Genomic DNA, 12,879 nt, shown 5'->3' on the forward strand with positions numbered 1-12,879 from the left:
AAAGAGAGTTTTGAAACAATACTATCCAGCTGAATTTAGACTACAGAAGTTGGGTGAATTTGAAAGCTTCAAACAGGCTCCAGACATGTCAGTAATGGAGTACACTTCACGATTCAACGATCTGGGAACATATGTCCCAACGATCATGTCGGATGAAACGTTAAAAATGCATCGTTTCAAGAAGAGACTCAACAGTCGAATTCAGTCGGCATTGACAGTATTCAAGCTAAACAGCTTTGCGGATTTGATGGGCGCTGCAATAAGCGCAGAAACAGATATCAAACGCCGTGAGGAAGAAAACAGGAGTAAGAGACCGTTGATCAACCAAACTACTCAAAATGGTCCCAAGTTTAAGAATCCTAATCATTCAAGTGGACCTCCAAGAGGAAATTTTAACAGTGCTGGCCACACCGAAGGAAAGTGGTGCGATACATGTCGACAGAAACATGTTGGAGAATGCTATCGGAAGACAGGTGCGTGTTTTAAGTGCGGAAAGGTGGGTCATAGAATTAAAGATTGTCCAGACAACAAGGACAAAGGGACGGGGCCCAGTAAACAGCATGAAAACAAGACTAATGCTCGGGTGTACGCGATAACCCAAGAAGAAGCTGATAATACCAACGAAGTGGTGGCAGGTACCATTTTACTCAATAAAATGCCTGCATATGCTTTGTTTGATTGTGGTGCCACACATTCATTTGTGTCTAGAAGATTTGCTAAAAAGCTTAAACTTAAACATGATACTCTTAATGAACCCTTAAGAGTGGCAACACCGACGAGTAAAGTAATTGAATCACAAAAAGTGTATCGAAACTGTAAAATTTGTATCAGCAATCAAACTTTCAAAGCGGAATTGATTCAACTCAATATGGTTGAGTTTGACATCATTCTTGGAATGGACTTGTTGGCTAAAAACCATGCCATGGTAGACTGCCAAAGGACAGATATTAGACTTCAGACTTCGAACAAAGAGGAAGTCATGTACCATGGGAAATCCAAAGAACGAAAATCTCTACTATCTGCCCCACAAGCCTGGAAGGCCATAAAAGGAGGTGAAGAGATTTATCTAGCAGTAATCAATGAGGTCAAAGTGGGAGAAATCCTAAAGTTAGATGATATTCCAATTGTTCAAGAATTTCCAGATGTTTTCCCTGAGGAATTACCGGGGAAGATACCCGATAGGGAAGTAGAATTTGAAATCAATTTGGTCCCTGGTGCTGCACCAATCTCAAAGGCACCATACCGAATGGCTCCAGCAGAGTTAAAGGAGTTAAAGGAACAACTCTAGGAATTATTAGACAAGAAGCAGATTCGCCCAAGTGTATCTCCATGGAGAGCTCCAGTGCTATTCGTAAAGAAAAAGGACGGGAGCATGAGGCTATGTATTGATTACCGGGAGTTGAACAAGATAACCATAAAGAATAAGTACCCACTCCTGAGAATAGATGATCTTTTTGACCAGTTAAAAGGAGCCAAGGTTTTCTCAACGCTCGATCTGAGATCTGGTTATCATCAATTGAAGGTCAAAACTGAGGATATACCTAAGACTGCTTTCAAGACAAGATATGGACATTACGAATTCACGGTAATGCTATTTTGTCTAACAAATGCTCCTGCAGCATTCATGGACCTTATGAACCGAGTGTTCAAACCATATCTCAACAAGTTCGTGGTCGTTTTTATAGATGATATCTTGGTATATTCACCAAGTGAGAAGAACACAAGGAACAATTGCGTCTCACGTTGCAAACGCTGCGAGAAAAGGAACTATATGCCAAATTCAAGAAGTGTGAATTCTGGTTAAAGAGTGTGGAGTTCTTAGGCCATATAATCTCAGAATTTGGAATGTCAGTAGATCCTAAAAAAGTAGAGGCAATTAGGGATTGGCCTCAACCGAAAACTGTAACCGAGGTGAGAAGTTTTCATGGATTAGTTGGCTATTATAGAAAATTTGTGGAAGGATTTTCTTCGATAGCCATTCCACTCACCAAACTTACTCAGAAAAACTCAAAGTTCATTTGGAATGAAGCTTGTGAAAGAAGTTTCGAAACCCTGAAGACGAAACTCGCATCCACACCAGTACTAGTTCTTCCCGAGGATGGTAAGAATTTCACCGTGTACAGTGACGCTTCCAAGGAAGGATTAGGGTGTGTGCTTATGCAAGAGGGTCAGGTAATTGCGTATGCCTCACGACAATTGAAACCGTATGAGCAAAATTACCCAACTCACNGCGTATGCCTCACGACAATTGAAACCGTATGAGCAGAATTACCCCACTCATGACCTGGAGTTAGCTGCAGTTGTGTTTGCACTTAAAATCTGGAGGCACTACCTTTATGGAGTAAAATATGAGGTGTTTACCGATCACCAGAGCCTCAAGTACATTTTCACCCAGAAAAAATTAAACATGAGGCAAAGAAGGTGGATGGAACTTCTAAAGGATTATGATTTGGTAATCAATTATCATCCAGGAAAGGCGAATAAGGTGGCTGATGCATTGAGTCGAAGAAATTTTGGAAGAGTAAGCTTATCTTCACTATCAGCGCGACCAGGACTACGGGAAACCATCAAATTAAAGCAGAGTCAAGACACCTCCATCCTTTAAATTGGAGAACAAATCCCAGAAGGAAAAATTCCAGAATTTCAAATAGATGATAATGGGATACTCTGGATGAAAGGACGATTGTATGTGCCAAATATCGATGGAATTCGAGATGAGGTAATGGCCGAGGCACATAAATCAAGATTTTCGGTGCATCCAGAGAGTACCAAAATGTATAGAGACTTAAAAACTAATTACTGGTGGAACGGAATGAAGAAAGACGTAGCTGTCTTTGTTTCCAAATGCTTAACCTGTCAACAAGTCAAGGCAGAACATCAAAGACCTGGAGGACTTTTACAACCATTGGAAATACTGGAGTGGAAGTGGGATAACATCTCCATGGATTTCGTTGTAGGGCTACCAAGATCCAGGCAGGGTCACGATGGTATCTGGGTAATCGTTGACAGATTGACCAAGTCTGCACATTTCTTACCAGTGCGGATGACTTATAATCTGGATAAGCTCGCTACCTTGTATATGGACAACATAGTGAGACTACACGGAGTCCTGACAAGTATACTGTCTGACAGAGATCCAAGATTTTTATCAAGATTTTGGAAGAGTTTCCAAAAGGCTATGGGAACCAAGATTACTCTCAGCACGGCCTATCATCCCCAGACTGATGGCCAAACCGAAAGGACAATTCAGACCCTCGAGGATATGTTGCGGGCATGTGCACTGGATTTTTCCGGAAATTGGAGTGAACAGTTGAAAGGGGATCGGTTACGGTGACCGGAAACGCAACGGAAGCACAAAAATTTTGATTTTAGCATAAAATTTTCGGCCACCAACATTCTTGTGTAGCAAATACAATAAACACAAAATGACATTCATAGTGTGTTAAGAAATGTACCTATCAATCACAAGGATTGATGTATGGCTCCAACTAAGGTGTAAACACCTTAGCTCTTCAATGGTAGAAACTATCTTCAAGCTTCCTTTGAGCACTCCTTGCTCAACTATTAAGCCCACCACCAACTAGGTAGATCCCCTCTTAATTTGCACTAGAAAACTAAGAGGATTTTTCAATGAGAAGAATTTTCTTTCCTCAACACTTGAAGAAGAAAAATGAGAGGAAAAACTTGGAGAGAACAAGAGCAATTTTCGGCCAAGGTAGTATGGAATGGGGGGAAGGGAGACTTGTCTTGGACATGCAAAAAGTTGAAAGCAAAAGTTGCATGCCATGCCTTGAAAACACAAAAAGTAGTCTCCCAACCTTTCACCTCCCATGCATGTATATTATATGGTTTTTAATCAAATTAAAAACCATGGACTAAATTTAATTATCTCAAACATATTTGAGACTAATTAAACATTACTTGAATTTACCCAAGTCCCACTAGTTAAATAATTATTTTAATTGAGCTCTACAAGACTCAATATGATTTAATTAATCCAACACTTGAATTAATTTAATTATTTGGACTCTACTAGGTCCACTAGTGTTTAATTAATTCAACACTTGAATTAATTTAATTTAGTCCATAATAATGTTTATGAAAATCACAATTTTCAAATACATTATTCACTTGGCCAAATTTTAATTTAGGAACACTTCCATAAATTAAAATTTACATTTCTCTCATAGAAGTCATACTTCCATTTTCTTTACGCTTATAAACTCATTTATAAGCCGTTCAACACATTGAACTATTTTACTTCTCATCGGGATCTAGAAAGCTAGTACTTGTGTGGCCCTCAATGGTTCATTGATACAACTAGCCGCGGGTTCACATCTCCATGTGATTCGGACTAAACATGTCCTTATTCGAGCATACCCCAATTGCTCCATTCTTACTTATCAACTCCTTGATAATAAGAACGTCAGAACTCAAGTCTGATAGTACCCAACCAATCATGTTAAACGTCTAGCAGCATCGCTTACATGATTCCCTAGGTATCAAATGATAGTGCCTGCAAGAACCATTCAATTATGGTTAGCGTACAGTACGGTCCCTTCATCTCATATATCCCGACCGATTCGACAACCATTGGTTTATCGAGAGTTGTCAATGAATCGATACTATGTGTCATGTCGTAGTTGCATCGATGGTGTAATCTATGAAACCCCTTTCATAATTACCACCATACTCTGATCAGAGATTTCAAACTACATATACATGAAAAACACATAGGATATCCATACCCGTAGGTAAGCGGTGAATCCCCGACTACAATGCATCGACTCCTATATGTTTCGACAGAACACCCAACCTTGCCACCTGATGACCCCATGAGAGTCGGTAAACAAGTCAAAGTGTAATTCTAGCACATAGAGTCTCAATGTTGTCCCGGGTCATAAGGACTAATGGTGTACAACCATAAACTAGGACTTTTCCACTCGATAAGTGAGAACCACTTGGAAAGTCCTTTAATGGAGGGTTGTTCAGTGCACTCTACCAGGAGCACCTATCTGCATGCTCGGACATCACAATGTCCCCTACCAATGAAACATGGTACTCACATCGCAGATACTAGTCTCAAGCTCGAGCGGCCTATATCCTTCTTAGCGGCGGCTGAATCGACTAGGAACCGTTTAGAATATACAGTATTCCAAATATGAGTTTCATGATACTCATCATATGAGCATCTCATATTCTTTCTACTATTTGTATATTCAAGGGCTTTATCTATGCAACTAGCATGGGTATATAGATAAAGATGTGCCAAAACAATAATTTCAAATATTATTAAAATAAAGATTGCTTATACATAGAGTTTCATTGTGAACACTCGGCCAACACTTGGCTCGACGTGCACCTACTCTAACAACAGTTACCCCTGATCAAATTCGCCTATAACAACAGCTATCACAGTAGCATCGAGATGGCTCCGTATGAGGCTTTGTATGGAAGAAAGTGTAGGTCGCCTCTATATTGGGACGAAGTTGGAGAAAAAGCTGTTACCAGACCAGAACTTGTGCAAATAACCGTCGACAAAGTAGCTGTGATCAAAGAAAGACTTCAGGCAGCTCAAGATAGACAAAAGAGTTGGGCCGATTTGAGAAGAAGACCGTTTGAATTAGAGATTGGCGAAAAGGCTTATGTCAAGATCTCTCCTATGAAGGGAGTAGTTCGATTCAGTAAATCCAGAAAATTGAACCCGAGATATGTGGGACCGTTCGAAATACTGGAGAAGGTAGGAACCTTAGCCTACCGTCGAGCTTTACCGCCTGGTATGTCCAGAATACATAACGTTTTCCACATCTCACAGCTGAGGAAGTATGTCCCAGACCCGAGTCATGTACTCAATGTTACACCACTAATGATTGAAGGAAACCTTAATGAAGAACTCAAATACGAAGAAGTCCCTACCCGAATAGTGGACTCAAAAGACCAAGTGTTGAAAAATCGGACAATACCTTATATCAAGGTACAGTGGTCAAATCACACTGAAAGGGAGGCAACTTGGGAACTCGAAGAGAAAATGCGATCTCAGTACCCTCATCTATTCGAAAGATCAAGCTAACACAAGTTTCGAGACGAAACTTTCAATAAAGCGGGAGGGATGTGAGAACCCGAGATTTTCCGATCCAAAGCAAATCAAGTAGGTGATATGAACTTGAAAGTTAACTTAAAATAAGTTCGACAATTTTGCGTTACAACTAAACAACTTGAATATTAACTTATATTTTCAGTAAATTTAGCTCGAGAGAATAACTTCAAAGCTCTGGGTTTAGCTCAGCGGGAGGCCAAGCTGTAATTAACCGTATCCATTGAGAAGTTACCACGGGAGGAATAAAACCCCAGCTCAAGGACTCAATTCGTCAGCTCAAAGAAGCTCAACCAATCTTGTCCTAACAAGAACAAAAAGGGAGCTACAAGATGAGCCAAGAGTTTGGACAAATTAAATGTGCAAGAAATAACCTTTGAGTTAACCCATGAAGGAGCTGCGGGAGGAGCTAAGAGCTAGGACATAATCATGATGCAAGAAGTGACCCTTTAGAAAATCAAGATGACTCTTGAAGCTTGCATGGGATTTTGGACCACAATTATGCTTAGTCTTGAACTTGAAGAATGCGTGGAGATTTGAAACACAATAATGACTAATTTTGAAGGCCAAGATTTCGACCAAGGGCTAGGTGAAAGGACTAGAATTTTCTATAAATACCACCTAGTCACATGCAAGAATGCACTTCAAAAATCCCTCTAAAAACTCTCCAAAATTTTCGGCCCTCTCCTCACCCTTCAAGCATTCGGCCGAACTCAAGCAAAGGAGAAGAAGAAAAGTTCGTGCAGTCCGGAGTTGCAATACTGCGTCGAAGTGCTGCCCAATTCTCAACAAGAAATTTCCTTCAAGATACTGTAAGTGGGCTTTTGGTTAAGTATTTGTTTCTATTTTAAACTTTGATATAAATAATGTGACATACATGTTGGTGTGTCCTTTTTTCGAAAATGTCAGTGTGTTCTATTTTAAATTTCGATCGATTATGTGTTCTATTCTAAGTTTCGAAATTCTTGGTTCCGCTGTGTTTGTATGAATAACTCTGAAATATGAATAGCTAAAAAATTATGTCTGTTACTTCTGAATTCTGTTGCACTGTTACGATTCGAATTTGAAATGAGACGAGAATTGTAGTTCTGTTCTGGCGCCCATTGGTGGGTATAAAACCATGTTCTGGCCTCACCCCTTAGAGAACTAACATATTGTGGACAATTTGACCATGGAAATGAGATGAGTAACAGTGCTCTGTCCGATCTGTTCTGTTCTGAATTGAGTTGATCTGTTTCTGAATTGCTATGATTCATCTGATAAATTCTGTCGTTTATTCGATTCGTTTCTGTCATGATAAGTTAAGAATATTAAGTTTTGAAAGCCTATTAAAAGGACGTTTTAAAAAAAAAACTAAGTCCTATATGTAACTTTGGAATCGATCGACCCCCACTTGCTGAGTGTTTCCCAAAACACTCACCCCCTTACAATTTCAGATAAGAATGAAGAGCAAATAAATGAGGAGGAGCAGGAAGCTTTCTGGGGTTGGTGATCGATGATCAAGAGCAAGAGTCAAGTTATCCCTTTTTGTTTAGTTTTCCGCTTTTCGCAACTTTGATGTATTTTATTTCATTGTCATTGTAAGACAATATTTTAACTATGAAAAAGACTGGTTTGATTTGATACGAGGCTTTATTGTTTTCAATATAATTGTTAAACAATGCCGGATGTCACCGACGCTTCGGACACGGGGCGTGACACCGATAGTAAATACACGATGAATTAAAAGTGGTCATTGCTTCAAATCATACAAAGCTGTATGATATTTAAACATTGAAGATAAAATTTTACGTACCTAGGTTTCGGTCTGGTGAGCAAAAATTAGTCCTGGTTGTTGGTTGATACCATATGATCCGAGCTAAAGTTTTTGGTTGATGACTGATCGAGCTGAATCATGCGTCGACGAACAAATGTTAGAGGGCGCCGAAAGTTTTTCCGACGTAACACTTCCGATTCTTAAGTCAGTCTGATGAACAAATTTAAGTGTGAAAAAATATAGTAGTGCTTGTGTAGGCAAATGAACGAAAAGTTATAAAGAAAACCTGGCATTTATAGAGTTAAGATTAGGTACCTTATATGGAAAGAATTCTAGCAAGGCAAGTCTTCTGTAAAGAGAAAACTCTGGCAAGGTAAGTTCTCCAAAACACCATATTTGTATTAATCTTACCTTAACTTTGGTGGTTTATGAATTTGGAAAGTATATCCCTTTTCCCTAGGGATTATTCCCTTATCATAGAAGATTTATTCAAGAATTTTATATGGAATGGACTTTACCCACTGTCATACTAATTTGAACTCGGGTCGGTATACCCTCAATTCAGAGGCTCGAACAGTGTCCTTCTGAAGGGCTCTTCCCAATCAGTAGGTAATTCAGATTCCATTTGGGTGTTGGGCTTTTACTCGGGCCCCGTTGGACATAATCTTAGTGCACGGGCTCAGGCATCTGATGTCTGTGGTCGGGCGTACCATGATACAGTCGGGTCGAATTTAAGGGAGCATCATTAGTACCTCCTCTTTTTTGGTATAAAAAAATATGAACTTTAGACCATATTTATGCGTCCAACCCGAATACACTAAATAAACTCTTGGATCAATGCATTTTTAACTCTAATTCATGTGAAATCCAAGGCGTTGAAATGAATGGCTTGGATCGAAATCCGAGTGTCATGTGTTTTCAATAGGATCCATATTCACCCAAATTCCGCACTTGTTCGAATCTCATACAAACCTTTGAAACTAACGGTCACAATATTGATCCACATGCTTTTGTTTTTTATCCATTGATTAAAACATCAATGGTCATGATCTCATGACACTTGGTTTTCTCGAGGCTTCCATTCGGATTTCTACCCCATTTTGGGCCGTTAGATAGTTTAGCAGTTTGCGACTATGATCATTCGACTATTCCTATAAATGGAGGGGGTCTCCCATGTAATTTTCACTTTCTTTCTTCCTGATCTGTTACTCTACAGCACTGGATATTCCCGAACCGAAAGTCCTACTCGATTTTGCATCTTATTTTTATTCACCTCCATTAGTAAGTAATTTATTTCTTCAACATGTCAAGTCTCGATCGTAGGATAGGGAGTGAAGTAGCCGATGAGGTAGATGATGAGGTGCTCCTATAAATGGAGGGGGTCTCCCATGTAATTTTCACTTTCTTTCTTCCTGATCTGTTACTCTACCGCACTGGATATTCCCGAACCAAAAGTCCTACTCGATTTTGCATCTTATTTTTATTCACCTCCATTAGTAAGTCATTTATTTCTTCAACATGTCAAGTCTCGATCGTAGGATAGGGAGTGAAGTAGCCGATGAGGTAGATGATGAGGTGCTCCTATAAATGGAGGGGGTCTCCCATGTAATTTTCACTTTCTTTCTTCCTGATCTGTTACTCTACCGCACTGGATATTCCCGAACCAAAAGTCCTACTCGATTTTGCATCTTATTTTTATTCACCTCCATTAGTAAGTCATTTATTTCTTCAACATGTCAAGTCTCGATCCTAGGATAGGGAGTGAAGTAGCCGATGAGGTAGATGATGAGGTGCTCGGAGTGGTGATCACCGAGGAGGGGCGAAGGGTGGATATTACTTGCCTCTCTGAGCATTCTTCAGATTCCATGCAGGAACCTGAGGTCTGCTCATATACCCCTTCAGCATTATTCCCTATTTCTTGCAGACGATCACATCATGAGGGGGTATATGAGCAGGTCTCTCCCGAGTCTCCGGACAAAATTGTCCGGAAGAAAAAGGAGAAGGCCTCTGCCATTAGCTCCTCTGTCTAGGAAGTTGTTCCCTCTGGGGTTGGGAATTCTTTCTCTGGGGACTGAAGGAGTTCGGGGGCTCCTCGAAGTTGCAGGATGGTCTATCAAGAAAAGCCCTATAGTAGAAGTGTGTGATTCTCTTCCTGACTCTATTCTTACCTTTGTCTATTTTATGCTTAAATGTTCTTTATTCCATGTAGACGATGGCATCATGAAGGCTGAGATGCTCAAGGAGATTAAGAGGAAGAAGGTCGCACCTCAGGGGGTGTTCGAGCATGCCTCTCTCGAGTCTCCGGTCAAAATTGTTCAGAAGAAGAAGATAATGATCTTTGCCCTTAGCTCCCCTATCTAGAAATTTGTTTCCTCTGGGATCAGGGATTCTTCCTCTGGGAGACTGAATGAATTTGGGGGCTCCTGGAAGCAAGCATGCCAGGCTACCGAGAAGAGCAATATAGTAGAAGTGGGTGATTCTTCTCCGACCTCTCATGTTCGGATAGACAAGCCCATCTACGATCCCGGAGTATCGTTGCTTCGAAACCTATTTGGCCTGGTAGTGTTGATCTTGCTTCAGACCATGACCTTTGATGCCGACCTGAGGCTAGTGCAGTAGGATTCTAACCAGGAGGTGGATGAGCAGATGTCCCAGGGCTTTCTCCAGGTAATTGTTTTTTTGTTTTTTGTTTTTTTTGGCGAGCTCATGTAACTTTATTCTTTAACAGGGCATGTTTTTTTTGTTGGAAAACGTACTCTCTGTTCTGTTGTGTCTACCCAAACTCATAAGAAGGACTTGAATGATGTCTGGAGTCGGTATGGAGAGCTCATGAAATAACTCCGAGTTGTAGAAGCTCGGGCAGCTGAAGAGAGGGCTTCACTTGAACCTGAGCTGGAGCAAACCCAGCTCATGTTGCACAGGAGGCAGAGGAAAAGTCTTTGCTATTCAAGGAGAATCTGTCCTTGGAGACTCAGTTGTTGTACTTATGATATTAGTAGAGCTCTTATTCTTCTGTAGACACAAATTATATTAACTAGTACCTAATATACTTTGGTCCAAACTGGATTAGTCTCTTTAGAACCCACATTTGTACTATGTTTTGTACTTCAGGTAACCTCTGGGTGTGTGCAACATAAGATCTAACATTGTTCTTAACATTATGTACTTTATTATATCGTCTTCCTTTGTTGTCCTTGTTTTCTAGTATGTATATCTTATGAACAGGTCTTTTGTTATGAAATTGATAGTGTCTAGCCTTCACTGAGGTATTCTGTATTGAGACCGATCCTCTACTGAGTCCAGTATTCAAGTAAGTTCTCCTCTCAGGCTGGACATAATAGAGATCAAAATGTATACCTTCGCTCATCTGATTTACAGTCTTTTCAACTTGAACTTCATGTTAATTATATTCATATATGGATTTAACAAAGTAAAAATACTTCCCTTTGAACATATTTAGATGTGATTGAGTAATTGTTTCAAAAGCGCTTTCATTGTTACCGAAGCTGAGATCAGTCATGTATCTTGATTTCTTCTGTAACTCTTGCATTTTCTCTAATAAAATAGAAGACTTATTACATGCATTCACCAGTATTTTATTACGTCGTCCAACCACGTAACCAACATGCATTTAAAAAGGCTTGTGTTCTTCGTCGTTCGGTCGTCCAACGTCGCACCCTTGCCAACGATCGAATAATCGAGCGTTATAAACGCAAAGGCACGTTCCTAAACTCTTTTAACATCATACAAATCATATTATGCATGATTTAATTGTTTATGGGTGAAAAAAATTAGGTGTTTGATTATCTTACGGTATGTTACGTAATTTCAATGTTTTTACGATTTTACGTTTGTTTTGAAAATGTTTTTGAATCCAACGAGTATGCTGCCAAAACATGATAAAATATGATTGAAATAGGGGCAAAACATGATAATTTTAAAGGAAATACTAAGCTGGAACCGTGGGTTTATCATGAAGGAGCCGTAGGTTTTGTTCATGGGATTGTTGAGGTTCATGGACTCGTTACCATGCATGGGGGCTTGGGGTCGGCCAAGTCTCGAGGGGGGCTTGTGCTGGATGTGGGTAAGGTTCGCGCGCAGCCTTGGAGGAGTCCCATGGAGCAGGGACTCCTCGTGCGAACGGGGGAGAACGACAGCAGCCGTGGGAGCTTGCTGTTGGGGCTGGGTGGCTCAGGGTAAGTCCTTCAGGGTCCAAGGGTGATGGGCAGGGGTTGGGCCAGGGGCTGGGTTGGCTGGGATGGCTGGGCTGGCCGCTGGCTCGAGGGAGGCATGGGGGAGCTTTGGTGCGCAGGTTGTTGTGCTTTGTTCAGGGGGTTTGTGCGTGGGTTCCAGGGGCTGGGCTGGGTTTGGGCGTGGTCCAGGGAAGGTTAGGGTCAGGTGGGCTCGGTTGGAAGTGTCCTAGGTTGGCTAGGAGTCCATAGGCGTGAGAATCTCCTTGTGCGCAGGTTTGGGGGTCAAGTACAGGTGAGTTTGAGCATGCCAGGGCTAAGTTCAGGGGCTTGGGCATGGTCAAGAGGGTTCCTAGATGGGTCGGCTTTGGTTTGGCTCAAGGTGGCTCGGGCGTGGCTCGAGTAAATTGGGAGATGGCTCAAGTGGTTCGATAACGTGTCAATTTCGAAAATTAAAAGGCAAAAATTGAATCCATGTGTCCACGGGTGTGGCTCATGACTTGGAAGGGTAGAATAAATAATAAAAATATTATGTTAAAAATTTGGGATCAAAATAATGAGTTTTGGATTTATCCGAGATTTAATCGCTACACGAAACGTTAACTAAAGATTTAATTGAAAAGCCTAGTTTTAAGCTTCATAAAATTATGAAAAATTATATTTAAACTTAAATAATTAATTAGAATAAGTCCATGTCATTAAAAGTGAAAAAAAATTAATTCGAGAATTTTTACGTCTAGGGGCAAAACTATAATTTTACACTTAAGAAAATACGAAAACGCTTGGCAGCGTCCCGAAGGATGACAATGCATGCTAAATAATATTTTATGATTTATTAT

Source organism: Primulina huaijiensis, chromosome 14 (genome assembly GCF_012295235.1).
Source record: "Primulina huaijiensis isolate GDHJ02 chromosome 14, ASM1229523v2, whole genome shotgun sequence".
NCBI lineage: Eukaryota > Viridiplantae > Streptophyta > Magnoliopsida > Lamiales > Gesneriaceae > Primulina > Primulina huaijiensis.